Source organism: Sturnus vulgaris, chromosome 4 (genome assembly GCF_052056855.1).
Source record: "Sturnus vulgaris isolate bStuVul1 chromosome 4, bStuVul1.hap1, whole genome shotgun sequence".
Lineage (NCBI taxonomy): Eukaryota > Metazoa > Chordata > Aves > Passeriformes > Sturnidae > Sturnus > Sturnus vulgaris.
This window is the reverse complement of record NC_142246.1, coordinates 48,211,902-48,238,183: the sequence shown is the minus strand read 5'-3', so window position 1 is coordinate 48,238,183 and position 26,282 is coordinate 48,211,902. Positions and strand designations below refer to the sequence as shown.

General features: G+C 40.5%; 1 protein-coding gene across 4 annotated transcripts in view; it reads left to right on the top strand.

Moving 5' to 3' along the window:
* The first annotated feature begins 9,173 nt into the window (after nucleotides 1-9,173).
* SGMS2 (sphingomyelin synthase 2) overlaps nucleotides 9,174-26,282 on the top strand; it is a 40,019-nt gene continuing 22,910 nt past the window's right edge. The window contains exons 1-3 of one of the 4 annotated variants that reach the window (XM_088163857.1): nucleotides 9,174-9,720; nucleotides 18,962-19,021; nucleotides 19,654-19,863. The gene's annotated coding sequence lies outside the window, so the exon portion shown is untranslated. Of the gene's footprint in view, nucleotides 9,721-17,109; nucleotides 17,327-18,961; nucleotides 19,022-19,653; nucleotides 19,864-26,282 lie in introns of those variants that run through there. The other 3 variants (XM_088163855.1, XM_088163856.1, XM_014878307.2) reach the window with 3 other exon arrangements.

Here is a 26,282-nt window from a genome sequence, read left to right as displayed (position 1 = left end):
TGCTTTTCCAGTGCTGTGGATTGTGCCATTCCCAGCCAACATGTGTCCCAGGCCCCAGCAGAAAGGTAAAGAAAGAGGTCCTAAAACTAACTGTTGTCCCAGTGACCACAGTACTACGTTTAGCCATGACTGCCTACTGTGGCATAGTTCTCTGTTTATCTGGTATTCTCATTAGCCATTCCCTCAACACTTTTGTGAAGAAATTAACAAAGTTAAAAAATAATATTTAGAAAATATGAGTATCATGCCGAGTAGAAATAATATATTTGAGTGAGGGTGCCTACTGGATATTTTCAGAGGGTTTTTTCCTTGGTTTTGGTTTGTTGGGGGTTTTTTTGCCTTAGAAGAGACCACAGGTACTGCAGGTTTTCCAGATGGGCTGGAAAAATGCTTGCCTGTAGTTATTTCTATGAGGTGATGGACAAAGGCTGCTTTTGGTTCAGGCAAACATGTTAAAAAGCTTATTTTCATTAAATATATTTGGTCAGTAACTTACTAGGGATGTTATTGTCAGGGCAGTGGCTGCCACCATTTTCTCATTGTTATTTGATCAGAAGGAAGTACTACTCTCCAGTCAGAGTATAATACATGCTTTGCTTTTCTTCATACCCTGAAAGGAAGCTAAGGATCCTCATATTTCTGGTTTTAGTATAATTCCTTCTTCAAAGCCTATTACACTGTGGATTTTTAATGCTTTCATACATTTTATGCCTATCCCTGAACTGGCACAATGCTAAATCAGCTTGGTGCATAATTCATCAGTATCAATTATATTCATACTAGATACAAGATTTCCATCAACATCAGATTGCTGAATATACTTCCATTTCCATCTTGTTTTCTATTGCCTTTCCTAGTGTGTGCAAACTTGGAGACATCTATATTTACAACTCCTTGTGATTTATTTATAAGAGCAGAACAAGAATCTAGACTCTTAACAATGAAGGCATCTCAGAGGTCTGCCTTTGTATAAACTTGTAGCACCTAAAATCAAGACTGTTCTATTGTGTGTTCGTTGAGATATTTCATGGAAAACTATCAGCCTCATCTGTTCTGAGAACTGCCCCTCTTCTCAAGCTAGACACTTGAGAAGATGCTTCATCCTTTTTCTTATCATATAGGAAGAACACTTCTCTCTGGATTATAACTCACTCTCCATCCTCCTCCAAATCAATTTAAAACCACAGATCAAAGGAAAAGACACTTTAGAACATGTTTTTTTGACAGTAAACATACATTTGGCAGGACAAAACAATACCTAGACCCCTTGGATTCATGTTGTCAGAAGCCATCTAATCATATCTGTGTGATGATACATAGAAACTGGCAGAAAGACTTATGCTTTTCTGTCTAAAAAATCATCCATTAAACATTTTCTTGACTGCGGCCTTTGCGCTAACCCTCATGGCCATGACTTTAATAAGTGACACCGGGCATTTTGCTTCCAAGTAAGAATAAGCACCAATTACTTCTGATTACATTGCAAATACAGTGGAACAAAAGTCTACGTGTGTCTTTATAACAAACTCCTTTATCTTTTGGGTCCTGTGAAAAAGAAGACATGTTAAAGCCCTGCTAGTACACAGCATATCAAAGAAGCATGTCATATTTGAAATTCAGAATTGATTTATGAGTCAGTTTTGTCTTTTGCTTCTTTATCTCTGAGGTTCATGACTCATTCACTCACTTGAAGGATATCTGTCAGAATGTCTTTAGCCATTATTTCACAGTCAGACTTTTTTCTATAGTCTTGCGCAAAATAATAGCAAAATTTCTTTTGACAGTATTTTGTACATCTTCTAGTATTTTTCCTTAAACTTTTTTAAAGCCTTATAGAACTAGGCATGGGATTGTATTAAGATCTTACATAATTGAGGAGCATCACAACTTATGTACAATAAAAATGCACCAAAAGCAGCAACCTTTTGGTATTAAGTGCATAACTTCATTAAAATTTACTTGTTGGTTCCTGGCCTTTTTATTTGAAAGGAAAAAATGCATCTCCTGTTATGCTAGGCAGAAAGGAAACAAAAGGAAATGTCCTGTCCTCAAGTTGCACCAGAGGAGGTTTAGCTTAAATATGAGAAGAAAAAATTCATGGAAAGGGTTGTAAACTATTGGAATAGACTTCCCAGGAGAGTGGTGGCAGCACAATCTCTGGAAGTGTAGCAAAAATGTAAGGATGTGGTGCTTGAAGACATGGTTTAATGGTGAACATGGTACTGGTGCTAGGTGGACAGTTGGACAGCTAGGACAAAAAGATACTTTACCCCTTTCTCTCCTTTTCCCAGCTTTTACTAATACTGCCCCTATGCCTCTCTTGAAGGTTCTTGCATTGTGTGCTATCAGAGCCAGGACAGAAGATTAGACAAGAGGTTACCCTAGTACATTAGAGCTTTCCATATATTTCATACTGAATTTACATTCAGATGGTAACAGCAGTCACTTTTTTTAAAAGTAGGCCACCTGTCCCTCATGCAATTGTGTCAGCTGCTTAGGTTTAAAAATAATTTTTGCTAAAAAAAAAGTCCTCACACTAATAGAATCCTCAAATGTAAGATAATGATACAAAAATTATATTGCTCCTAAGAGTCAATGGGGAGGGGTAAGTCTTAGCAGTTTTGTATTGCTCATTCATGTTCCAGTCTTACTTTCCTTTCCCTCTATTTTTCTCTCCTTTTCCAGCTGAATCAGATAAAATTCTCCGTCATAGAAAAAGCACACACGGAGAGACAAATAGAGATCATCTATTGATCTGTTCAGCTACTGTTCAGTTTATATTAAAATTTATGGGTTTCTGTTTTGCATTACTGGGGAAAAGCCCTATAAACTTTTTGTTGAAGAGGATGTTGTCTTGTAGTCAGAGGTTTAGCCCAACTATTCTGTTTCAGATTATGGGCCTGCTGCAAAAAAAATCCCAAGGGTGAGAAATTAAAAGAAAGTTACATGGGAAAGATGAGATCAAAGGAGTTAGAGAGGAAAGCTATTCAGGATCATGAAGAAAAGATACATTACATAAGGCTGAATAGCAAAGAAAATGGGCTAATTCACCTGTCAGTTGACTTTGTGACAATTGTTACAGCACAGCAGCCTTATTTTTCATGCATTTAATATCATATCCAGAAATCCGTATGATGTTACAGAAAAGCTTTAATAAGCCTTTTTAGCTGCCTAGCATCATTCTTCTGATCTTCTAATTGTTTCCAAAAGTGTTACCTCTTTTCCGAAGGAGACTGAGAATATTTCCCATACTTCTGTTTGATGCAGCTGCATAGAATCATAGAATGGTTTGGCTTGGAAGGGGATCTTGAAGATTCCTGTGTGCAGGGACACTTTCAATTAGACCAGGTTGCTCAGAGCACCATCCAACCTGCCCTTGAACACCTCCAGGGATGGAGCATCTACAGCTTCCCTGGACAAACTGTTCCAGTGCCTCACCACCCTCACAGTAAAGGGTTTTTTTCCTAATATCTAAACTAAACGTACTCTGTTTCAATTTAAAACCATTCACTCTCGTCCTTTCACTACCTGCACTTGTGAATAATCTTGCCTCATCTTTTCTGTAAGTTTCCTTCTGGTACTGGAAGGCAACAGTTAGGTCACCCTGAAGCCTTCTCTTTTCCAGGCTGAAGAATCCCAGCTCTCTCAGCCTTCCCTCGCTGGAGATGTGCTCCATTTCTCTGATGGCTTGGTGGCCTTCTCTGGACTTGCTTCAACATGTCCATGTCCTTCCTGGGCTGGGAACTCCAGAGCTGGATGCAGCCCTGCAGGTGGGGTCTCACCAGAGTAAAGCAAAGCAGAGGGACAGAATCCCCTCCCTCCTCTGCTGCCCACGCTGCTTTGGATGCAGCTCAGGACAGGTTTGGCTTTCTGGGCTGTGAGTGCACATGGCTGGGCCATGTCCAACCTCTCACCCTGCTCCCAAGTCCTTCTCAACAGGGCTGCTCTCGGTCTGTTCATCACCAGCCTGTGTTGGCACCACGGTTGCCCTTACCAGGTGCGGCATCTTGCTCTTGGCCTTGTTAAACCTCATGAGATTCCTATGGGCCCACTTCTGGAGCCTGTCTAGTTCCCTCTGGTTGGTATCCTGTCCTTCAGGTGTGTCAGCAGCATCACTCAAGTTGGGGTCATCTGCATCTAGTTTCCTAGAATCACTTTCCATGCATATAGAGATGATAAATTAGATTTTTTTTCATTGTTCCCTGATCTCCCATTTCCCCCCTACAGCTTCTGTCAAATAAGTACCTGCACTCTTCCTATTTCTGCCAAAGCCTTGCTTCATACAAGAAAAGCATTTCTTGAAATGCCACTGTTGTGCGCAGAAAGCTCTCTGAAGCTGGAGACAATGATTTTGGATGCATATATTTTTAGACAGAAAGTCAATTTTTGGCTTCCGTTTTTAAGGAAACTGGTTGAAAGAAACTGAACCAAGGTCTCTTATTTCACAGCTTCTAAAGCATGTCTGATTTCATATAGTTTGAATACTTAAAGAATTACCAAAATCAAACAAGAAAACAGACACTTCCCCTCCCCTCCCCTCGCCTCCCCTCGCCTCCCCTCCCCTCCCCTCCCTTCCCCTGCTCTGTCCCATTCCTAATTATATTAGGAAAAAAATTCTTCCCCGTGAGAGTGGTAAAGCACTGGAACAAGTTGCCCAGAGAAGTTGTGGATGCCCCATCCATGAATGGGGCTTTGAGCAACCTGGTCTAGTGGGAGGTGTCCCTGCCCACAGCGGGAGTGCTGGACCTCGATTTCAAGGTCTCCTTCCAACCCAAAAACATTCTATGACTTTATGTTTCTTTGATCCCACAGTATATCTAAAGGAAAAAAATAGGATAACTTTGAGGTACAGCCTTTTCTGCTTATGAAAGTGAAATAGTGAGGAAAAAGTAAAAAGTTTGTTTTAACTTAGTGCTTTGTTAAAAAAAAATCTGTAGTCTAAATCCGGGTATTTTTCCTCATGACTTTTAGCAGAGTATAATTCCACAAAGCTTCATTTTTTTTTCCCCTTGAAACTATCCAGGGACGTTCTCAATAACACATAAGCCCTTGAAAAAATAGTTTAAAAGCCTTAATATCTCTGCCTAGCTGTTGGTTATGAAAACAGCTAAATAGCAATTTTTGAGGAATGTAAACTGTTAAAGCACCAAGGTTATGTAAAGGGGAGACAGCAATCACGGATTTGTAAGTCTCGGGAAGTCGAAAGACAGTGGCTGGAGGAAGCATCTGCTGTCTCCAGAGATGCCTCAGAGCTGGACACCGCTGTGAGCGGAGCTGGAAGCGGCGGCGGCCACTCCGTCCCCAGCCCAGCCAGGCACCTGCAGTGCGGGCGGGCTCCCGTTGCCATTGGCCTGGCGCCGCTTCCCGCCTCCTTTGAAAGCTCGGGAAGGGCGGGCGGCAGCTGTACCTCGGCAGTCGGGCAGCAGGGCCGGGCCAGGCTGGGCCGGCAGGGGAGCGCTGAGCCAGCGCAGGAGGCCACAGGTAACCCCGGGCAGCCGGCGGGGAGCGCTTTCCCCGGGTTTTCCCTCGTAGGGACTGGGGCGGGCTCCACTGAGTTGAGTGAGCACCACTGGGATTTCTTTGCTCGCTGGTTCTTCGTGCAAGGTGGTAGCGCTAAAGCGACATTTGTGTGCTCAGTATGGCAGAGCTTGGCTTGGCAGCTTAGTGCTTTGTAGTAAATAGCAGCCTACCTGTTAAGCAGCTAAACCTGTGCTTGATCCAGCTGTGATGATGATGTATAAACGTGTTTCTTAAGGCCCCAGCCTCTCCAGTAGTAGGGCAGGACTGTGTATTTTGGAACTGGTGCTTATGAAGAAGTGATGGAAAAACTTATGATTTCTGTTGTGGCTTATCTTTTCATCCACTTGTTTGGTTGCCAAAAAATAATTATATTAATGGTGAACTTACAAGGTAAGCGTTCTCCTTTTTCTAAAAAAAGCCCTTGATGATGAAAATGAACTAGACAATGGATCAAAAATAATAATCTGGAGACTCAGAATTCATGTCATTGCTGAAATGCATCTAATTCAAAAACTGTGGAACTTATTTTTGTTAGGGGGTGTTTAAGGATTTAGCAAGTGTATACTGATGAAGAATCTCTTCATGGTATCATCTACTTACATTGGGCTTTAGTGTGTTTTACTCTTTCATAATTGCATAGGAATAATAAATCATTCTGGAGTTGCTCCATCTGTTTAAAGGTAGAAGTATCAACTAGGACCTTCACGGATACAATAGGGCTGCCATGAGAACCAGGGTACAGAATATAATGTTAGACCTGAATAGAAGCAGTTTGCAGGCTTACCCTGGTTTATATGCTACTTGAAGAAAAGGCAAGGAAGAATTATAAGTGACTCTAATTATGGGAGCGTATGGCACACTTCAATATAAAATATATAAGTTTTCATCTGTCCTTAACACAGCTCCAATAAAGGTTACAAATATGTATAAGCTCCTTAGAACATGTGTACTTATACAGTTAATTAGTTCTGAAACCACTTCGGCTGAGCACAAGTATATAGTTTTTGCCTATCAAGTTTCTGCACAGAATTCTGCTATCGCTTGTCTACACAAAAAAAACCTCCCCTTGTTTTGTGGGTTTTTTTTTTGGGGGGGGGGTTGGGTTTTTTTTTGGTTTGTTTTTTTTTGGTTTTGTTTTTTTTTTTTTTTGTGGTAGCAAGTAGTGCTGTTTATTTTGTCTGTAAACTGTAAAGTTAGCTTGACCTAGAAGTTTCTGTATGGTTCTTGGTTTCCCCCACCACAAACCCAATTTTGCAGTTTCAGTTCTCCCATGGTAGAACTAAACAGGATTCTCGCGGTGACTGCTTCTGAAAACTGAGTGTCTCTTTGGAAATAGTCAGAATTTTAATGCACAAACTGGCTGTGTTTGTTTATAGAATTACTGTTTCCATAATATCCCTGCTGATCTCATGAAAGGGGGAAAAAAGTAAACAGTAATGAAAAAGACGCTGGGTCTTTTCCAAGTGAAAGGAACAGCAATTTTTTTTTCCCCCTCAAAACTCTGTTTCTGTACTCTCTCCCTCTCATCTGCCTCCCTGGGAGGTAAAGGGGGATGTGACTTCTATGTGAGTCTCCCCATAGAATTCTGTCTGTAAGTGCAAGGTTTCTTTTTCCTCAGAATAACTTACCATTTTGTAAGTCTTGTTATCTCTCACATAACTCCTTCCAGAAAATCTTTTGAAGTTAATTTAGTTTAAAGTAAAGATCAAGAGATGTGCTGCTATTTCCTCTAGCAAGTTTTGTGACTTCACAAATTTGCTGCTTGCTTTCAAAGGTTTGTTGTTATGTAGGACTTGTAAACAGTTCTTGCTAGATTAAAGACCCTCTCGTGCAAGCTGTTCCTCACAGTTCCAGCTCTGAGCTCTACACTTCAACCTCTCATCTGTGTGGATGGGCTTGTGGGGTTGGGTGTGAAGTATAGCCTTGAACAGAGTAAGAAAATGTACTGCTATTTTTTTACTTACTCAAATGCAGTGCTTCAGAGAATATTATTTAAGAGTAATGCCATTGTTTCAGCTTACTGATCTATCTAAATAATTTGGAAAAATGCCAGTAAAGTTTCGAGTCTTTGCTTTTAACCTTTCTTCAGTGGCTCTTTTTTTATTAAGGAAAACTAGGGGAGACCTCTACTTAGCCTTTGCTGTACCTATATGTGTGTTTGCCTGTAGGTACTTATTTTTTCACTTGCATTGCTATTTCTACTCTTGATCTGTTATTCTGTCAGTTATTATCCTCTCTCTATAACAGCTTGAAGTAAGATACGATTCTTAAAAGGCATGCGATTGTGTACGCAATAAGGCATGTGTAGATATCTTTGTAATCAGTTAAAAACAAATGCCCTGCACATGGTACCTTTTTTTTCCCCTTCAGATTTTATTTTAAAGAAGGCTCTACCCACTTAGGAGAACTGGAAGGGGGTGGGAGGGAGATCGCAGTGGCAGTAAAGAGAGCTGTGAGGTTCCAGCAGACGTTTTTGGTTCAGCACTACAGGTGTGTACGTGCATTCACCAAGGAACAGGAAGAGCAGTAGTCTTGCTGAATTGTTTATCTGGTTATAAGAGACTGTTTACATTAAACCTGCAGGAGATAAAACTTGGAAATCCTGGCATTCTGTCTGTAGCAGTGCCCTGGCTGTCACTGTTAGACCAGGGTAGTTTCTCTATCCTAGAGAAATCTGCGCGCGTGGAAAATTTTTCCACTCTGTGCTGGAATAAAGCAGATCCTCTCTTCCCTTCCCCCAAGCTTTTGTGGAAAAAAACAAAAGTGTGAGCAACCCAAGCAGAATAGCCAATAGCTGGTGTAGGGGGCTTTCCAGCGGTGTGACGAACAGAGGGTCAGGTGCCTTCCTCGAAGCCGGGGTTGTGTGCCGGGCCGCCGCTCTGTCATGTGCCCGCTCGGCGCTGCAGCCGGGTGACTAAGGCAGGCAGGACAGGTGTGTATCGGCCAGAGCGAGTTTCGGTGAGGATGAGATGACACCTTCCCCCTCCCTTCCTCCCCCGCCATTCACGTGTTACTTACTCTAGAAAACTCGCAACAAAATCTGGCTGCTACGTCATGATGGGGGAACGTTTCTGAAAGTAAAAGTGGGGGGAATACCCCTCCACCCAATGCAAAAAAAACAAGCCCCAAAAAACCAAACCCCAAGGAAAGCCAAGTCCAGAGGCGGGGGTGAAACACTTGAGAAGCAGGGGGTTTCAGTGACAGTCATCCATCACGTGAGCAGAGTTGGGGAAATCAAATTCCCCGGCAAAACCGGGGACTGCGGAGGGTGGCGGCGCTCGGTTGTGGCCTGGCTACCGAGCCGGCCCCGGCACCTGCCCCCGCGCTGGTTGCGGAGGCTGGCGGTGCCCTTCCCGTAGCAGGCGCTTCAGGGGCAGGGCAGATGTCGACGCCCGCTTGTGCGGGCTGACGTGGCTCTGGCCGGCGGCAGCGGCGTTGGGCCGTCCCACGGGAGGGCCGTGCGGGGCTGGCGAGGGAAGGAGCAGGCGGGCACGGCTCGGGCACGGCACGGCGCCCGCACAGGGGTGCCGCGGCCCCGGCAGAGGGGCGCGCCGGGGCGGTGCGGGCGCGCGGCCCCTCCGCCGGGAGCGGGCGGCGCGCGCGAGCAAAGGCGCGTGTCGGGGGTCCGCGGGCGGGGCCGGCACCTTGCGTGGCGGGCCAGGGCTGCGAGAGGTCCGGCCGGTCCGGCAGGCCCTGCCCCGAACAGCGGCAGCGGCGGCGCCGGGGTGAGTCACTGCTTGGAAATGGAGTGGGCGGGCGTGCGCGTAGCAGAATGAATGATGTCAGGGAGCACGGCGGCGAGCATGAGGCTCGCGGCAAACACGGCGGCGGCCGCAGCCCCGAACGAGCGCTGCCCGCGGCGCCCCCCGGCCCGGAGCCGCCCTCCAGCGGGAGAGCCCTTCCAGCTGCGGCACTGCTGAGGCAAGAAACCTCTGCGAGAAGTGTCGCCTCCGCCGACGCCCTTTCGCCAGGAAGGAGAAGAGGCTGAGGCTAGGAGAGGAGCGAATTGCAGGGGAAGGTAGAGATTGTGGCAAACTTTCTAGCTGCTTCTGCGTGCTGCTACCTCACTGGTGGGAGTGTCTGCCCATAAGGAACTGCAGAGTCCAAACCTAAGAGCCCTGAGGCTCCAAAAAAGACTTCTAGCCGCCTTTGGAGGAGGAGCTGCCAGCAGTGCAAGCTTTTGCATATACGGCTGAGTAGGTAAGTTGGGAGCGGCATAAGTGGATTAAAAGCGTAGCATACCTTAGGTACCCGCTTGGAGAACCTCTTTCACACAAGACCTACACATGTCAACTGGATAGAGACTGGGAAGAGCAATCCCATGCTTGTGGTCTCTGTCATTTCTAGAGTTTGAGGCCCCTCTAGCTAGGGAGGGCACCTGCTGTTTTGTTTTCTCTTGCCAATGTATAATTTGCGGAACATACCTAGTTTGCAAGTCAAATTCTATGGTTTTGGTGTGGGCAATGTGTACTTAGAGCAGTATCACATAACTAGCTGCTCAGGAGGGGATTTCAAAATGTGGGATTTCAGCTCAGGAAGATAACGTGTTATTGTAAGGCTCTTAAGGGTGTTGTAAAGGTATTTTGTTGTGTTTTTTTTCTATGTTGCATGTATGCTCTATTGAAGCCGTTCTTAAACTTCTTGAAGTGCTGCTGAACTAAACTTCTTGACTTAGTGGCAGGTTGCATTTCTTTGAATGTTTTGTGGTTTCTGGCGTAAATTTAGCTTCAAATCCATGTGAAAAGTACTTAATGCATAATCTTCTGGTAATAGATAAAAGGTAATAAAACTAGGATACAATGTAAAATAGCTATTGTGCAGTTTAGTCCATTGTTAAACATTTTATTTTGTTTCATTTGACTAACTTAGAAAATCCTCGAACCGCTTGACAGCTGTTAATTTATGCACAGTTAATTATACAAGTGAATGGTTCTATAGAAGTATTGGCACAAGCTGAGCAGGTGCGTGGTACTTCATCTGAGACAGCAGACCTTACAGGAGTTTTGGCAGGCTTCGCTTTAAACCACATTTATTAAATGGTTTGTCCAAAATCAATTTACTTTTTTTTCATTATGTTTAATGTATTTGCTTAGGTGTATTATTTGACAAAGCAGGTTTTTTTGAGGCTCTCTAGCCTTAAATACCTTCTCGCTGTGAAACCAGTAGCTTTTATTCCTTATTTTGCCCTAACTTAAGTAACCTAGAGCTTAATTAACTAGAAAGGTCAATTAACTAGAAAGGTCCATATTTCTTACCTTTTAGGTTTGTTGTTCAAAATCAGATATGGATTATCATATTCTACTGAAAAACATATATTTGCCTCTGTCCTTCAGAAAAATATTGCAGTGTACCCTGTGTAGTATGTCGGTCTTGGAAGGTATTGGACAAATCAAGTGGTGATTGGGAGAAACTTTAGGTGAAAATCTAAGGAAATGACAATAGTAAGCTGATATAGGACCCTAACGAGGTAGATTTCTGTGCTGTCCTTGAAGTGAACTTATACAATGGGGAAATGACAACTTGAAGAGAAGAAAGACAAATATTTTTTTTAAAGTCACAGGTTGGTAGTCTCAATATAGAATGCCTGTACCCCTGAATTTTAAATATTGAGCCATGGATGGCATGTTGATAAGCATTTACTTTTCTGCATTGTAAAAGTGTGTTGTAGTTGTAATGTTGTAAGACAGAAATTAATTCATATCTTAACGTGTAGTAGACATCAGAAGTGTTAGATCAGAGATACAGTATAGTGAAAAACTAAATGTTTCTTTATCAATGCAAAAAACTCATCTTACAATCACACCTCCCTGTCTTCAGAAGAGCTGAATAAGAGACTTAATCCTTAGGTATTTTTAATTCTAAAAAACTGTAGTTTTTTATTTACAGTGTATGAGTATAGCATATTAAAGGTATGAAGACTGAAAAGTAGTATATTGATTTTTTTAAGGATTAACAAAATAAGTGTTGAAACCAGTGATGGATTTAAAAAACGAGTAGCCTTTTTTAAGGAGCAAAAAATGTAAAAGAAGGTTTTTGAAGAAGTGGCTCATTATACTTAAGTCTCCTGGAACAGAAGTAGTCTTTAAACATACAGATATTTGTAATAAAATTGCATGCATCTTCTGTTTGGATTTTTTTCTAATTTTCGTGGGCTTTTGGCCTATGATGTTATTTGGTACCAGTCGTGGCGAGTGGACAATACAGATGCTGTGACATATTATTTGGTATGGCTATGGTATTGCAATAGTCCGGACAGATGCTGCGAAGATTAATGTAACACTAGGTCCACTGTCTTCAGAGATCTCTCCCTGCTGGGAGAATTGTTTGTACCATGGACACCACTGTCCCCAAAGATGCTGTGCACACTAAGAATGTCAGGCATCCAGGCACCACTGTCCCAGCAGATGCTGAAGACCTTAAGAGCTGCTAATAGGAAAGTTTTATGTAGCACAGATAGCTCTGTTTTATCTTTCAAACAGAAAGTCTATTCTGGACATTTCTTAACTATCCTAAAACCCAGCTGTTCTAGTGAGGCTCCAGAACGTTAATAACCACAAGCATCTCCAGTATGAGGAATCGTGCTTAAATTAACACTAACGCTTATCATATCACTGTTTCTCAGAACACATCTTTGTGGGGATATGGGTGATACAGATATAGGTGATACAGTTCAACAACATAATTGGTTTTGGAATTCTGTGTGGCTGTTGATAGGAATTTTAATAGGACCAAAATATATAGTAAAAGTGATTCAGTTTTAGGGAAACATGGTACTTACCCTCTAGCTAACACATACGTAGTATCTGTAAAATAAGGGGACTGCTGTGCCTTGAGGTCATGCTTATAGTTGCTGAGTAAAACTTCCTGCTTTACTGTGTGTCAGTGGGTCTTGCTTGCACTCTGATGGCATTTAAAAATGTTGGAGTATAGTCTGTTGTACATATGAAAAAACAGTTTTTCAGAGTATCTGAGGCGGTTGAGGTGATCATTGCAAATAGAATGGTTCTTAATAAAACAGTGTTTGGGTCTAGATCCTCGGAGAAAATGATTAATCATCATTAATCAGGAGAGCTTCACTGCATTCATTCTGACAAGAGAATTTTATAGCAAAACAGCACGTGTTCAATATTTAGTTACTGATTCAGAAACAATAGGTCCTCCAATATGTTACCCTAGAATGGGAGAATGTCCCATTCATTTGAAGGTACCTGAACAAAAAATCAGGTGTCACTTACCCTTGTTGTCATTCACCCTTCCCAGTTGATAGATGTTAACTTTCAACTGTTATGTATAAATTTCAAGGACCTCGTGCTTATTCTTGTTAAAGTTTGTATATAAAAATGAAGTTGCTGATATTAGTAGGCCTGTGAGGGTTCCAAAGTCTGAGCTTTGCAGTCATACATTGCAATGTCTTCCTGTTCCTGGCTTTCCTCCTGGCCTTTAGAGTTCATCTCTTTCTGCTCTGTTCTGTAGTCTTCTGATTTTTTACTTTGTATATAGAGATTTCCTCAGACTGAATCTTACTAGGATCCTGTGCCAGCAGTAAGCTTTGCACTAAACTTTGCAGTGCTGTGTCTGTGGTTACTGATGCAAATTAGGATTAGGGTTATACACCTGTTCTTCCTTGGGGAAACGCTGAGCCTCTTGGGCACAGCACTGAATAGTTTTAAAAGTTGCATCAGCTTAATTTGGTTGATTTAAGATTAACTGCTACAGAGCACTTAGGAATATGTTTGCTTAAGCGTGGCTAAATTTAAAATCCCTCAGGATTGTTTTTGATTTAGCAGTAATCCAAAATCTTAAATGGAACAATAGCGTTGGATTCAGTTTTTCAGATAAGATGTAAGTAAGCATGTCATGGCTGAAATTAGGAAATAAATTCAAAGTACAATAATGATTAACTGTATTTTCAATTACAATTTGATGGTGGAAGAGATGGATATCACAAAAGAAATCAACGGAAGTGAGCAAAAAACCCCAGGAAGCTATTTATATTTAAGGGTTTTTTTCTAATCCCCCATCTGAGACTTTACAAACTGCCTGCAGCAGTTTATCATCAGTGGTATTCAAGGGTCCCCAGGCAATTGGTCATGTTCTTAGTGAAATGTTTCAGAGGCAGGTTTACCTGTTAGTTGTCATAAACCAGTATGGCCCTTTTAAAGTCCTGTAGTCTCCCTGCATTTGGGAAAGAAGATCTTTTTGCCTAGACTGCCTGTTGATATCTTAGGCCTATGTCAGTCTTGCTGCTACTGTAAGCTTAAATATTCACAGAGTGAAGTTTTAAGTATTAATATGGACTAAATCCGCATAAATAAAAAAGCCCAGTATTAGTACATTTATTCTAATTAGTATATTATTTCTATCTTTATGCACGTTCTGATAGCAAGGCGTCATTATGAGCTATCAAAACTTACTGGAGTTTGTGTTTGTAATGTCTAACTTAGAGAAAGATGGGTTTTTCATTTTGCTTGATCATACATCTATGATTATAGTTCATGCCTCTAATACTAGAACTTAAATTTGATTGTGTTTTTTTGATTCGTTGATTTTGGTTGTGGTTTGTTTTGTTTTGTTTTTTTAATCTGAGCTAACTATAAAATAAATGGGAGTCTTTCATCCTATCAGAATGCAGAAATCTGTCCAGCCTAAAAGAACAGGCCTCTTGGATCTTGTAAGACCTAGCTTAAAGCCCTAAGCAAAAGGTAATGTTTTTCATTTCTTGAAGTATTATTACAAGTATTTTGGCATGTTACCTCCCCAGAAAATCTTTAATAGAACACTTGTGGCTGTAAAAGTCCTTTATTAAGAAGTCACCTGCTCTCACTACTTGTTGACGTATGTTTGCATTTTCTATTTTTCTCTTTTTAGAGTGTGAGCCTCCTAAGGTCTCAAACTGTTATGTAATGAGTGCTGAATGACTTCTCACCTTTTGTTTCAGCCATGTGAAATGTACATAACAGTGACAAAATGTTTACTTATGCACACACCCAACTTCCTGCTTATGTTCACTTTAGTGCTGGACAGTTGGTTAGTGGAGCAGAGCTAAATAAGGAGACACAGGGTCCAGATTTTTTTTTGCCAGTTTCAGCTGTGTTATGCTTATGTCCTATCCAAGAAACTGAATTCAAATCTATATGCTCCATTTATTATTCCAGACTACTGCTAAATCAGAAATAATGAGACAGTCTCTTTTAGGTGACATAATTTGCTGACGAGAACCAGCAGTAGAGGAGGTTGTGCCTCATGTCATTAATTCTGTTTTTCATCTGGAGGGCATGATATAATCCTGTAGCTTGTTGATAGTTCTAACATGTTTCTACAGTAATTACAGTTTATTTTATTATTTTTTAATTCTTTTTTTACTTCCCCACATCGGCCTTGTAAATGGGGAACTGCACTTGCTGTCTGTAGATCCTTTATGCCAAATACCACTGCCCATGTCTTGGTTTGAGATGGAGCACAGGCTGTATTGGAGCAAAGTGTTGCCATCACTGCAGTTCCTTAAAAAGGACATCGTAAAAACTCATGTTATGTTACTGTCTTAACAGTGCTAAAACACTGCTTAATGTAGAATTCTGTTTTATCTTCTGACAGTTATTCTGGTTCAAATTTATGTACTATAATTTCACTAAAAAATCAAAAGCATTTTTAAACTGAAATTCTGAAAGCCTTGGGTTTTTTTGGTGGGATTTTTTGGTGTAATTGTGAGACATAGTAATTCTTATGACTAATTTGCTATTTTTTCTGGTAACTTTATATTTTTCAGGAGTGTATAGAAACTATTGATATGTTGTAGCTTAAAAAGTTAACTCATATTACTTCTAGGTCCTGTGTATCAGGAGCCTGACAAAAGTCCTACCAAAGCTTGTGGTTTTTCCTGTTTTCATAATGTACTAATCTGTAAGGATGCAAGGTAAGAGTTCCTTACAATGCCAGTCTCAGAATCATGAGCCTGTCTTCATTTGATTTTACTTAGATTTTCTATACTGATTTGAGTGTCACTTGACAAGAGTTCATTCTTGTCTTCTGGCATACCATCTTGATCTTTTAGAGGCCAAAATTTGGCTATGATTTATAAGTAAAAATTAATGCACTTGCTTAACGTGTAACTGAAATGCAGATGCTGTTTTTCACAGAATTGTTTGCAAATTGCTTTGAAAGCATGTATATACTTTGCACGCAGCTATGGAGAATGATCTTGAAATTTTGGGGGGAGAAAAATCGATTCTACTTGATGTGGAAAAGGTGCTAGAAAGCTTAAGGTCGTCCTCCAAAGTGAAACTCTGTTTATTTCCATTCTGTGAGACAACACATTGGCTGAAATTATTTGAATCCCATTATTGACTATTAAATGTGCTCATGCACTAGCATAGAAAAACAACACTCGAGTGTTTCTGTTTTCTTAGAAATTTTTTAACTTTCATGGTGGATTTCAGTCCTGAGAGGAAGGGCTGTGGCATCCTGTTTGGCACTGAAGCAAGAAGTATTAAAGGCATTGTTCCATCCAAGATGCCATAGTGAACTTAGAAGTTAATTTAGAAGTTAATATTAAGGCAACTTATTGAAGATTTTGGAGTTATGGGTTTTAACTTCTGTCCACTACAGTGACTGTATCCTGAATTTTCAGATTATTCAGAATTCATCTTTTTAGTGATAACTATGACTTGGAAACTGACTACTACTACACATGCTGCACAGCTGAATGGCAAATGCTTCCAATGAGAATAGTTTTCTTGTTGACCTTTGTTTTGTGTTCTGCAGTAACCAAGGTCATTAACTTCCTCCGTGCAGGTTCTTAAAAAAATGACTCAGCTATCTCTGTATGTGCAAACAGGCATAAGTGTTAAGATAAGTAACATTTCTTCATTCTTCTGTTTGAAACAAACATTGTAAAGTTGGGTGGAATAATGTCTATCTCTCTGGTAAAGTTAGTAACTTTGTACTGACTTTTAAAAGTTAAGGTGGATGAATTATATCTCAGCTAACTAACAACATCACAAGACACAATACCTCAAATAGCAAAACTCAAGTAGTTGGGCTAAATAATTAACTTCTTGCTCTAGAAGTATTTTTCTTTGATATGAAGTGTTTGGGATTTTTTAAAAGCCTAATTTTACAGATTTCAGGCAGTTTGCTTTCTTGTGTATGTTACTTCCTAGTCACTGGACAATATGAACAAGCTAAGGTGTATGGCTTAGTTTTACTATGCAGAATGAATGCTCCTGTAAAAAGTTTCTCATTTGGGTTTTTTTCCTTAATTTGTAGTAAGATAAACTTTTATGTAAAAGTCTTTAACATTATAGAGGTTGACAAACTCTTTACCTGTCTTAAGTTTGAGGAGCTCAGAACTGAGTGACTGAATTTAAAATGGGTTATTATTCCCCTTCAAAGGCCTGGAGGATAGAGAAGAGTGGCAGGAAAGCAGCTCTCTGTTCTGTTATGCTGCAGTAAGGGCAAACACTAGAACTATGTTCTTTTACCTTAGCTGTAACTCTTCTTGACTGTGCATGCATATGTGCTTTCTTCTTATTCTCCCTCTGCATCCCGTGGTAATAGAATCAGGAACAAAGCTTTTAGCACTGCAAGCCTTTCTAGAACATGTGACAGAGGCAACACAGCTTAGTCACAATTTTACTGTGATGTGTGTAATGTGCAGATAAAGTTCATTCTTATCGAAGTCTCTATTGCAGTTACAAGGATGGCTACAGGAGGAATATTGCACTTAGGTTTCCATAATTTGCTTGAAGAACCTTTATCTTGATTAATCTTCCATAACATTATAATGAAGATGCTTCTGATTTTAATGGTGTGTATTGCTCAGCAGGTTTTAGACTGATATTACATAGTTTATGATTTGGTCATGTGTTGATGAGAATGTAGCATGAAAAATGTCCTGACACGTGCATTTATAATGATATTCTACAGTGTTTCCAATTAGAATCAGAGAAAAAGGCTTTCTGCTTTTCTCAAAAATGGCTTATAAACTGCAGGACAGTATTTTTAGTGTTGTGTATTTGTCATAGTGTGATTTGATGGCGTAAAAGATAATCTTATTGGACAGAAAATGTATTGTTATTTAGAATTATGTTTTACAACAGTGTTTCCACCTCTCTCATCTTCTGTTTTTGCGAATCCTGCAGGTGTAGGACAGTTCAGAGGTCTGAGAGGACCTTTGTGTCTGTTTACCTCTTAGCCAGGCAGCACCCATAGAGTGATAGCCCATGAGATATGTTGGCACATAACCAACCTGTATGTCAAATAGATTTTCATGCTGGTACAGGTCAAAGAACATATTTTATCTAACAGTTACAGCTTTAAGAGTCTGTGGGTAGATGAGCCCCTTGTCTTGTATTTTTCTGTTTCTTACATATGTTAAGAAAGTGGCTTGTATAGTTAGACTGAATAGTACCCATTCCAGTAGGGTTTTTTATTTGGTGTTAGTTAGAAACTTTTATTTGTTGTTTTGTTTGTTTTTTTTCAATTGCCTGCTGTGAAGTCTGCACATTAGCTCAAATGTTGAGGGTTAGTGGCAATTCAGTTTCTTCCTGGAAAGTGTCTCAGTATGTGTCTATGAATATTCAGCATTCTGATGTCTGAATATGCTTAAGGAATTCTACTGCAAGTTTTTATCCTGGACACTTCGGGTGATTGCCCTGTCTCCTTGCAGAATAAGAGATCACAGTTTGTGCTCTTGCACCATATAAGCAGAATTGAACAAGTGTCAGTTCTGTCTAAATCCGTTTTATAAATCTTACTGTCAGCCATGAGAACTTTGGGAAGAAGTTTCTCTGAACAATCGTTTTTAGGTTAGGATAGTTAATCATGCTGTTGGGATTAAACTATTGAACTTCAGTACTTAACTTGAGTGTATTCTGTAAGCTGTCCCAGGAATATAGGAAAATGTAGGCTTTAGCAGATGCCTTCATTCTAAAGATGTACTTCTTTTCTACATAAGGCACACAGATATGCATATTCAATACTTAGAGCAGCTCACAATGTATGTTATCTGAAAAGGCAATCAGATTTGTTCAGAGGTTGGACTTATTTTTTGGGCTGATTTGTTTACAGTCCTTGCTAGACTGTAACGCAGTGTATAAAACCTGTTCCTTTTTTGTTCTTTGTCTTGCATGAGATATGGAGCTCATCTGGAAAGCTTCAGGGACGAATAACATACCTGCTGTAGGGCATAGATTCTCTTTGGAAGGTCTTGAACTGTGAAATTCTAAATCAATTTGTGTCTTATGCTAGAACAGCATTTTGCATTCCTTATGTTAAAAGACTTTTTTGCAAACAGGTTTTTTTATTTTTTTCAAGTTAGGAAGTATTAGGAAGGAGAGAAAATAGATCTGCTCTGGGATTCCATATACATTTCTTCTGTTCTTTACCAACAAAACTTTGCAATGCAGGGGTAGCTTGTGATCCACTATCTTTGTTTATACAGGTGTACAATATGGATAACTGCACTTCATGTGGTTCAATAAAATTAGCACAGACCTGTCATGTAAGTTAAACATGCATGGCCTAGACTGTTTGCATGAGCTTAACTAATTAATTCTTTTGCACTGGGAGTGGAACAGCTTAACATGGGCTGGAATATGCTTGTATCCCAGCCTGATTTCTGCTTCCAGATAAATAAAATATGCCTTTCTGGGTGGCAGCTTTTATGACCAGTCCTGAACCACCCCATATTTGTATGTTGTCTTGATAAAGCAGTGTTAAGAGATTCCATGAGCTGGGATTGGTATGTTTCAGGCCATCCTTGTCTGCCCCGGATGTCATTAATGTCTTAGCACACCTGATGTGTTATGGTTGTAGTCTAATGTAACTTGGATTTTTTTTTAATTTCTCCCTAATTGGCTTGCATGATTCTAGAAGGCTGCTGCCTCTCTCTTCTGCAGACTTGTAATTGCTCCTGTGGGGATGTTTCTTGTTATATAGTGTCTGTCACGCAAGGTGTGGCATTTGCGTATTTAGTATTGTCCTTGTCCTGTGAGTGTTTTGTGCTTCAGTTGTGCACGTTGAAATGGTGAAATTACCCACCTTTTAAAGTAGTGCTCAAGTTCAGCTGATGTGAGGACCTTCTAGGATAAATCCCTGTGAGACTTCCCTTCATTCCTTTTGCTGTATCTCTAGAATAGATTTAAATTTAGGTTATTCTTGGTGCACTGATACTTGGATGTGCCATCCTACTCCTGGCAACATGATGCTCCTTCAGAGGAGAGTAGTTGAGAGCAAAGACGCCTGGAGTGGCTCTCTGCTGCAGCTGCAAAATGGTCATGCAGGAGCATTTCCTGCAACAGAGGCTGTGTGTGCAAGCCCTTACCCTGGCCTGCATTTAGCTAGGTAAGTATCTTAAAAAGTGGCCTGGGTTGTTGTAGTGCTATGTTAATAAAAGCTGTTGAAATCCAAGTCACTGTTGTGTCTCGATTTCAAGCTATGTTCTGGACAATTTTCTCAGATTATGCCCATTTGTCCTAAATTTAGACGGCTACTTAAAAAGCCAGAATGTGATCTGTCCTTGCTGATAGATGCAGATCTCTTGACATATTTGGTATTTTTGAGGAAAATTTATGCAGAAACACAGCAGAAATAGCAGTATGTAATAAGGTAGTGCCCTTCTCCATGGAAAAAGACAGTTGGTAGACCAGAATAATTTTTTTTACTGTGTCCTAATTTTGCCAAGTTGTTCATTCTCTTGTTTTAAAATTGATTGGCACTATTTCCAGTTGAACACGTAGTTCTGTCCTTAGACTTTTGTAACTGATCACATGAAGTTAGTTAATTCACCACTTTCTACTATATACCATGGCTACTCAGCACACATTCACGGCATCACTGGTCTCAGGGCGTCTAGAGATGAGATTTATTTTGTCCTAAACAGTTTTGTCAGCTGCAGTTCTGACTGGGGAAAAAGTTCATAGAATCTGTTTGGCCCTCCATGTTTCAGCCAATCTACATGGCCTATTTCAGCTAATCTACATGGCCTATTGGCCTATTTGGCCTCCCTTCTTCTTCCCAAATCAATGTGGATATAAATGTCTGCTGGACATTGGGATAAGAATGCCATAAAATGCTTTTTGGATAATTTTTATGAAATACTTTCTATTTTAAAGTAAACTGTAGAGCTCTAGGACCTCACCTAAAAATGTGACCAAGAATTACAATGTATGTTTGTAAATCACTTTCTGCAAGTGTCCTTCTGGAAACATCTTTTTTGATCACATTCTTTACTTCTGCCCCAAAATTTTTCATGGACAGTAAGACAGAGATCAGAAGTAGTCCTGGTTTCCAGACTGTGGGGTCTTTTTTTCTGTGGAAATAGTCTCTTGACTCAAAATTTAAAGTGACAGTAATGTTACTTAAATGAAGACATGGAAAAGAAGTGATGTTCAGTGCAGCACACTGTAGCACTGGTATGAATGCCATTTAGCTGGCAGTTTGAGTTGCCAGCTTGTATTTCCACTTGACATTCAGGCTTGATTGGTTTGAGTGATCATTTGCTTGCCATATCATCACATGCTTCTAAAGATAACAGGTTCAGTGATGACCAGAAGCCTTCCTTGAGTACAACACATAGCTTAAGGTGTGGAAGTTTCTACTTGAGGTACGTGATGGTACAGTGCAATATAAATCTTTCTGTGTAGATTAAGAGTCACCTCAGTACTTTCACACCAGATTTTACCAACTGATAGGATAAGATCAATGTAATTTCAGTCATTAATTTCATGTGTACCTTTTTAGTTATGTTGTATGTGCATGGGCAAGATGTAGCTGTTACAAAACAGTTGTGTGATGTTAAAATGAAAGACTCTAGTGATGGCTTTTTAGGAGCAATGCTGAAGATGCTATTCAGCTGTTTTCTTGCAGAAATAGTTTTAATCTTATGTTTCTATTAAGTGGGAACTTGAACATCACCAACTTCCTTATTTAAATCCTTTCTAAGTTGGTTCTTCAAATCCTTTTACAAATCCTTTTAAAATGCAATAGAATTCTCAAACTATTAGTCAAGAAAGGGAAGAGGAATAAATGAAAGTACTGGTGTGAATGGTGAAAGCCTCTATGCTGAGTCTGAGCAGCTTGGCATAAAGGAATTTCGTTATTGCCCTGGTGTTCAATGCAGGGTTGTTCTTACCAAAGGCTGCAGTTCAGCAGGGAATAATGAAGAGAGGTTTGGATTATTTTTGAGGTGTTTAGTTAGGTTCTTAAATAGTAGCTCTGTGAGGGGCAGTAAAAACACATTAATAGGATTCTTGGCCTCTTTTTCTGACCTCTAGGGTGAGGCTGAAATGGAGATAACTATAATCTAAAACATTTCTGTTATAGCAAAATATCTGGGAAAGGTATTATTTTCCACTGCTGCCCCACTGTTAACATCCTCTTGGAAAATTTACTCAACAATGATGCCCTGTGTTGTGCAGAGATAGGATATTCACTTCTCCTGCCTGTTAAGCTAAGGAAACGAGTGTTCTGTTCATCAGTCTGTGGCAGAAAGAAAAATGAAGAAGGGAGTGTTGAAGTACGTGGTGCTGAAGTGTTTAGTATTTGAAGTTAAACAGTGTCTTTTCTGAATTAAATAATATAAAAAGGAAATGTTTTTTCTTGCCTGCATAATGTGGAAACTATTTTCTTCTATTAATAGAAAGCTTTGAGCTAATGGAATACTTCAAGTTTAAAGAAAACTATGAGACTGCACTGGAAGCTTAGGTTGCAATGCCTTTTTTTTAACTGTGTAGTGTTTCAAGTTGGTGCATAGAACTTCAATGCGAAACTAGTTAGGTAGAGAAAGCTTGATATAATTTTGGTTATTGCAAACTGGAAGCTTGAAGAGTATACTATAAAAGGTTCTTTGCTGCCTTTCTAATCTCCTAAGTAAACACGTCTGGATTGATTGTAGTTGCTGAAATTGCTTAGTACTCTTGAATTCTTGGTATTAGAATGAGATTTACCAAGTTTTAGTTCTGAAAGTGTGTCAACAAAAACTGGGGAGGAAGTGGGAAGGAGAAATCTAGTGTATGAGCTAGATGTAGATTTGGATGTCTGAGCCTATAAACAAATGGGTTGAATGAGGGATCAATGTATTCCCATCTCTGTTTGACTGGGGGTGCTGACTGTGATAGTGCAAGCCTTAGACTGTTGCTGCTTGGTGGTAGGTGTGGTGAGAAGGTAGAGGGGAAGACCAAACTAGGGACTACGTCATGTTTCCTGGTGAGTTTTAGTCATTCTGTTTACTGTGAGTAGATGGTGTATTATGTCAGCATCATACTGCTTAACAAATATTCATAAAGCTTTCCAAGCAACTACATCAACACAGAGTTGAGCAAGCTGAAAACGGTTCGAAGAGAGAAGTGAGTCATTGATTCTCCCCTGACTGGTTTTAACAATGTATAGTGTGCTAGACTTCTATTGTTCGCATAGAGGATAAAACATTGGTCAGAATACCATCAGACAGGGGTGTGTGTGGGTTTGTAGGTACTAGTGTTTCTGAAAAGGGATGCTTTCGCTGCTTGAGCTCTGAACACAGCAAGTGTTGCTGCTATGTACAGAAGGCCAATGGCATCCTGGCCTGGATCAGGAATAGTGTGGCCAGCAGGAGCAGGGAGGTCATTGCTCCCCTGTACTGGGCACTGGTGAGGCTGCACCTCGAGTGCTGTGTCCAGTTCTGGGCCCCTCAGTTTAGGAAGGATGTTGAGATGTTTGAGCGTGTCCAGAGGAAGCAGCAAGGCTGGTGAGGGGCTTGGAACACAAGTCCTATGAGGAATGGCTGAGGGAGCTGGGGTTGTTCAGCCTGGAGAAAAGGAGACTCGGGTGACCTCATCACTCTACAACTCCCTGAAAGGTGGCTGTAGCCAGGTGGGGTCAGTCTCTTTCTCCTGGCAGCAACTGACAGAACCAGAAGACACAGTCTCAAGCTGTGCCAAGGGAAATATAGGTTGGATATTAGGAAAAAGTTTTTTACAGAGCAATAAAGTACTGGAATGGTCTGCCTGGGGAGGTGGTAGAGTCACCATCCCTGGATGTGTTTAAAAAACAGACTGGATGTGGCATTCGGTGCCATGGTTTAGTTGAGGTGTTAGGGCATGGGTTGGACTCGATGATCTTGGAGGTCTTTTCCAACCTAGTCATTCTGTGATTTTTTTGGAGTTGGCACAGCTGCTTTTTGGAAGTAACAGGGGAAAAATTTGGCAGGCATCATCGTCTTAATTACTCAAATATTTTTAGGGTATATCACTGATAAATTTACTGAGTATGTAACTTCCTCTTCTAGCTGCCTGATGCTGATAAGCTGTAGCACAGTCTCTTTAAACCATACATTAGTCACTGTGACTCCTCACCGCCCTGTACTGAAAGTGGTGACTAATCTCTGGGTCTGACTTTCCATTATGAAGTGCAAACTTTACTCTCGGTAACTAGGTGGAGGATTTCACAAAATAGTCTAAAACATTCCTGCCTCCTGTGCTGGATCCCCCTTACCTCCCAGCCAGTGTCTGCAACTTCTGTGTCAGCTAGGAAGGATTTGAGGCATCAGATGAGCTGCTAGGTTCTTAACAAATCTTTAGACTTTGCTGTCTCTTTGAGAAGAATCTTGCTTTGATAGTGGCTCTTCAGCAGTGTCTGTGAAGCTCTAGCAGAATGAGAGGATTTAGCAATGAGAAGTCAGCCTGCACATAAAAGCCTGATCCAGAGGCTTATTTTGGCACTTGTTTTTGACATTGTCTGATGAGACTGGGTACAGTGACTTCCACACTTTGTACAGTGTTTATAACAGTCTTTTCTAATGAACAGAAGAAGGTTATGAAACAAACATTTTTTGCAGTATTACAAAATATGCAGTGATAATGCTGCTTAAACGGCTGATTCAGGTTAGCAGACCTTTCTATGCAGATCTGAAATACTGAAATAGTCTCATTTTGGAGAGTATGGGTTAAGCAGGAAGAAGACTTGATCTTATTTTTCTGGTATAAAGAAGTTGTGAGGGAGTCTTTAGGCTTTAGACTTTAATATTTATTTTGGCTCTCTTGAAAAGGAATTCAGCAGTGTGTATTGACAGTGAAGGCATCTGACACTATCCTGAGCTGTATTTATTAGGAGCATAGTCATTATTTGTAGGGAAGTGATTATTCCTCTCTGCTCAGTACTACTTAGCTGTGTCTAGAATGCTGTATCTGGTTTTCAGTCCTTGATCCAGGCAAAATATCAACTGGCAGCAAGCCCAGCAGAGGGACCATCAGGGTGGTCAGGAGGCTGGAGCACAGGCCTGGGAGGGGAGGCTGGGAGAGCCTGGGTTGCTTCAGCCTGAAGAAGAGTAGTCTGAGGTACTGACCACAGCCCCTTCATACCTGCAAGGATGCCATGAGGAGCATCAGGGCCCCAGGCTCTTCAAAGAAGTGGGACGATAAGATACAGAGGCTATAACCTCTAATAAGAAGTAGATACAAACCCAGTAGATTTAACAGTTAAAAAACAAAACACCAAATCAACAAAAAATAATAGTCCGGCTTTTGCTGTGAGAACAACCATGCAGTGAAACGGGCTGCATAGTGAAGTTGTGCATCTGTGTAGGCATTAAAAATACGGCTGGACTGAAACTCTGAGTCATTGCTGATCCTGGCCAGAGGCCCAGATACCTCCTAAGATTTCTTCTAGCCTGAATGATTGTTTGTTCTGCTGGTTCTACAGAGACTGACCATTCTCAAAACACTTCTTTTAGGTAAGACATAACCTGCAAATAAAACTGACTTTGTCATATGTGTGGATTATTTCTGGAACAAGTTGCAGTAGCACTAAAAGATATTTGACAGCTGTTGTGATCTTCTTTCTTGAAAGATAAGGGTAATAATAATTACAAGGAAAATCTAGCCATGTCATGGTGTCACCTTTAAAGGACAGGCTCTTAGTTACCAAATACAGTTCTTTGGAGTCTGGAGACCAAACTGTTCAAGAGTTTGAAGATGCCTTCATGACAAACCTACTCAACAGTGTTCAAAATTATAAAAGAGCATAAAGATGCCTTTTTTCCTTGCTTCATTAGCGGACGCAGGTTGGATGGGGCTTTGAGGACTTGGTCTAGTGAAAGGCATCCCTGCTCTTGGCAGGGGGGTTGGAACTAGATGATCTTTAAGGTAGTTTTCAACCCAAACCCATTCTGTGGTGCTATGAATGGGTTTTTTTGTGCTTTTTGGGACATACTGTTTCAGAAACCTGGCACTGCTATAGAACACACTGGACAATGAATTATTAGGAAAATGAAACCTAACATACTTTTTGCTATTAAGAGGTATGAAGAAACAGAATTCCACAGGACTGGTAAAACTTAGTTTGTACAAATGGATAACCTGTAACTTTGAAGCTTCTGTTTAGTGTAGGGATTTAGTCCTTAAAGACATCTTCTGTTGGTACATTAGTAATCCTAAATGAGGAACTTGCGAAATCCCTCTCTCAAGGTAGAGGGTGTAACTGCTCTATTTCTACTGCTGAAAAGAATTTTATATGATGTAAGTAGTTAATGCTTTTTATAAAAAAGTTCACATTATCACTTGCAATAAATGTTATGATAATGAATGGTACTTCTGTAATCCAGCTTTATTTTACTTGCAGTTCTTTAGCATCACAGCAGTTGTCTTTTGGAGGTTTTGAATGGCGATGAATTTCTTTTGTCTTCCAGCAGTCTGCGTTCTGTGAGATGTATGTACAGCCTGTAAGAAGGGATCCTATCAAAATTAACTGAGACCTGGAATGCTTTCAAAAATAAAAATTAAGCAGAA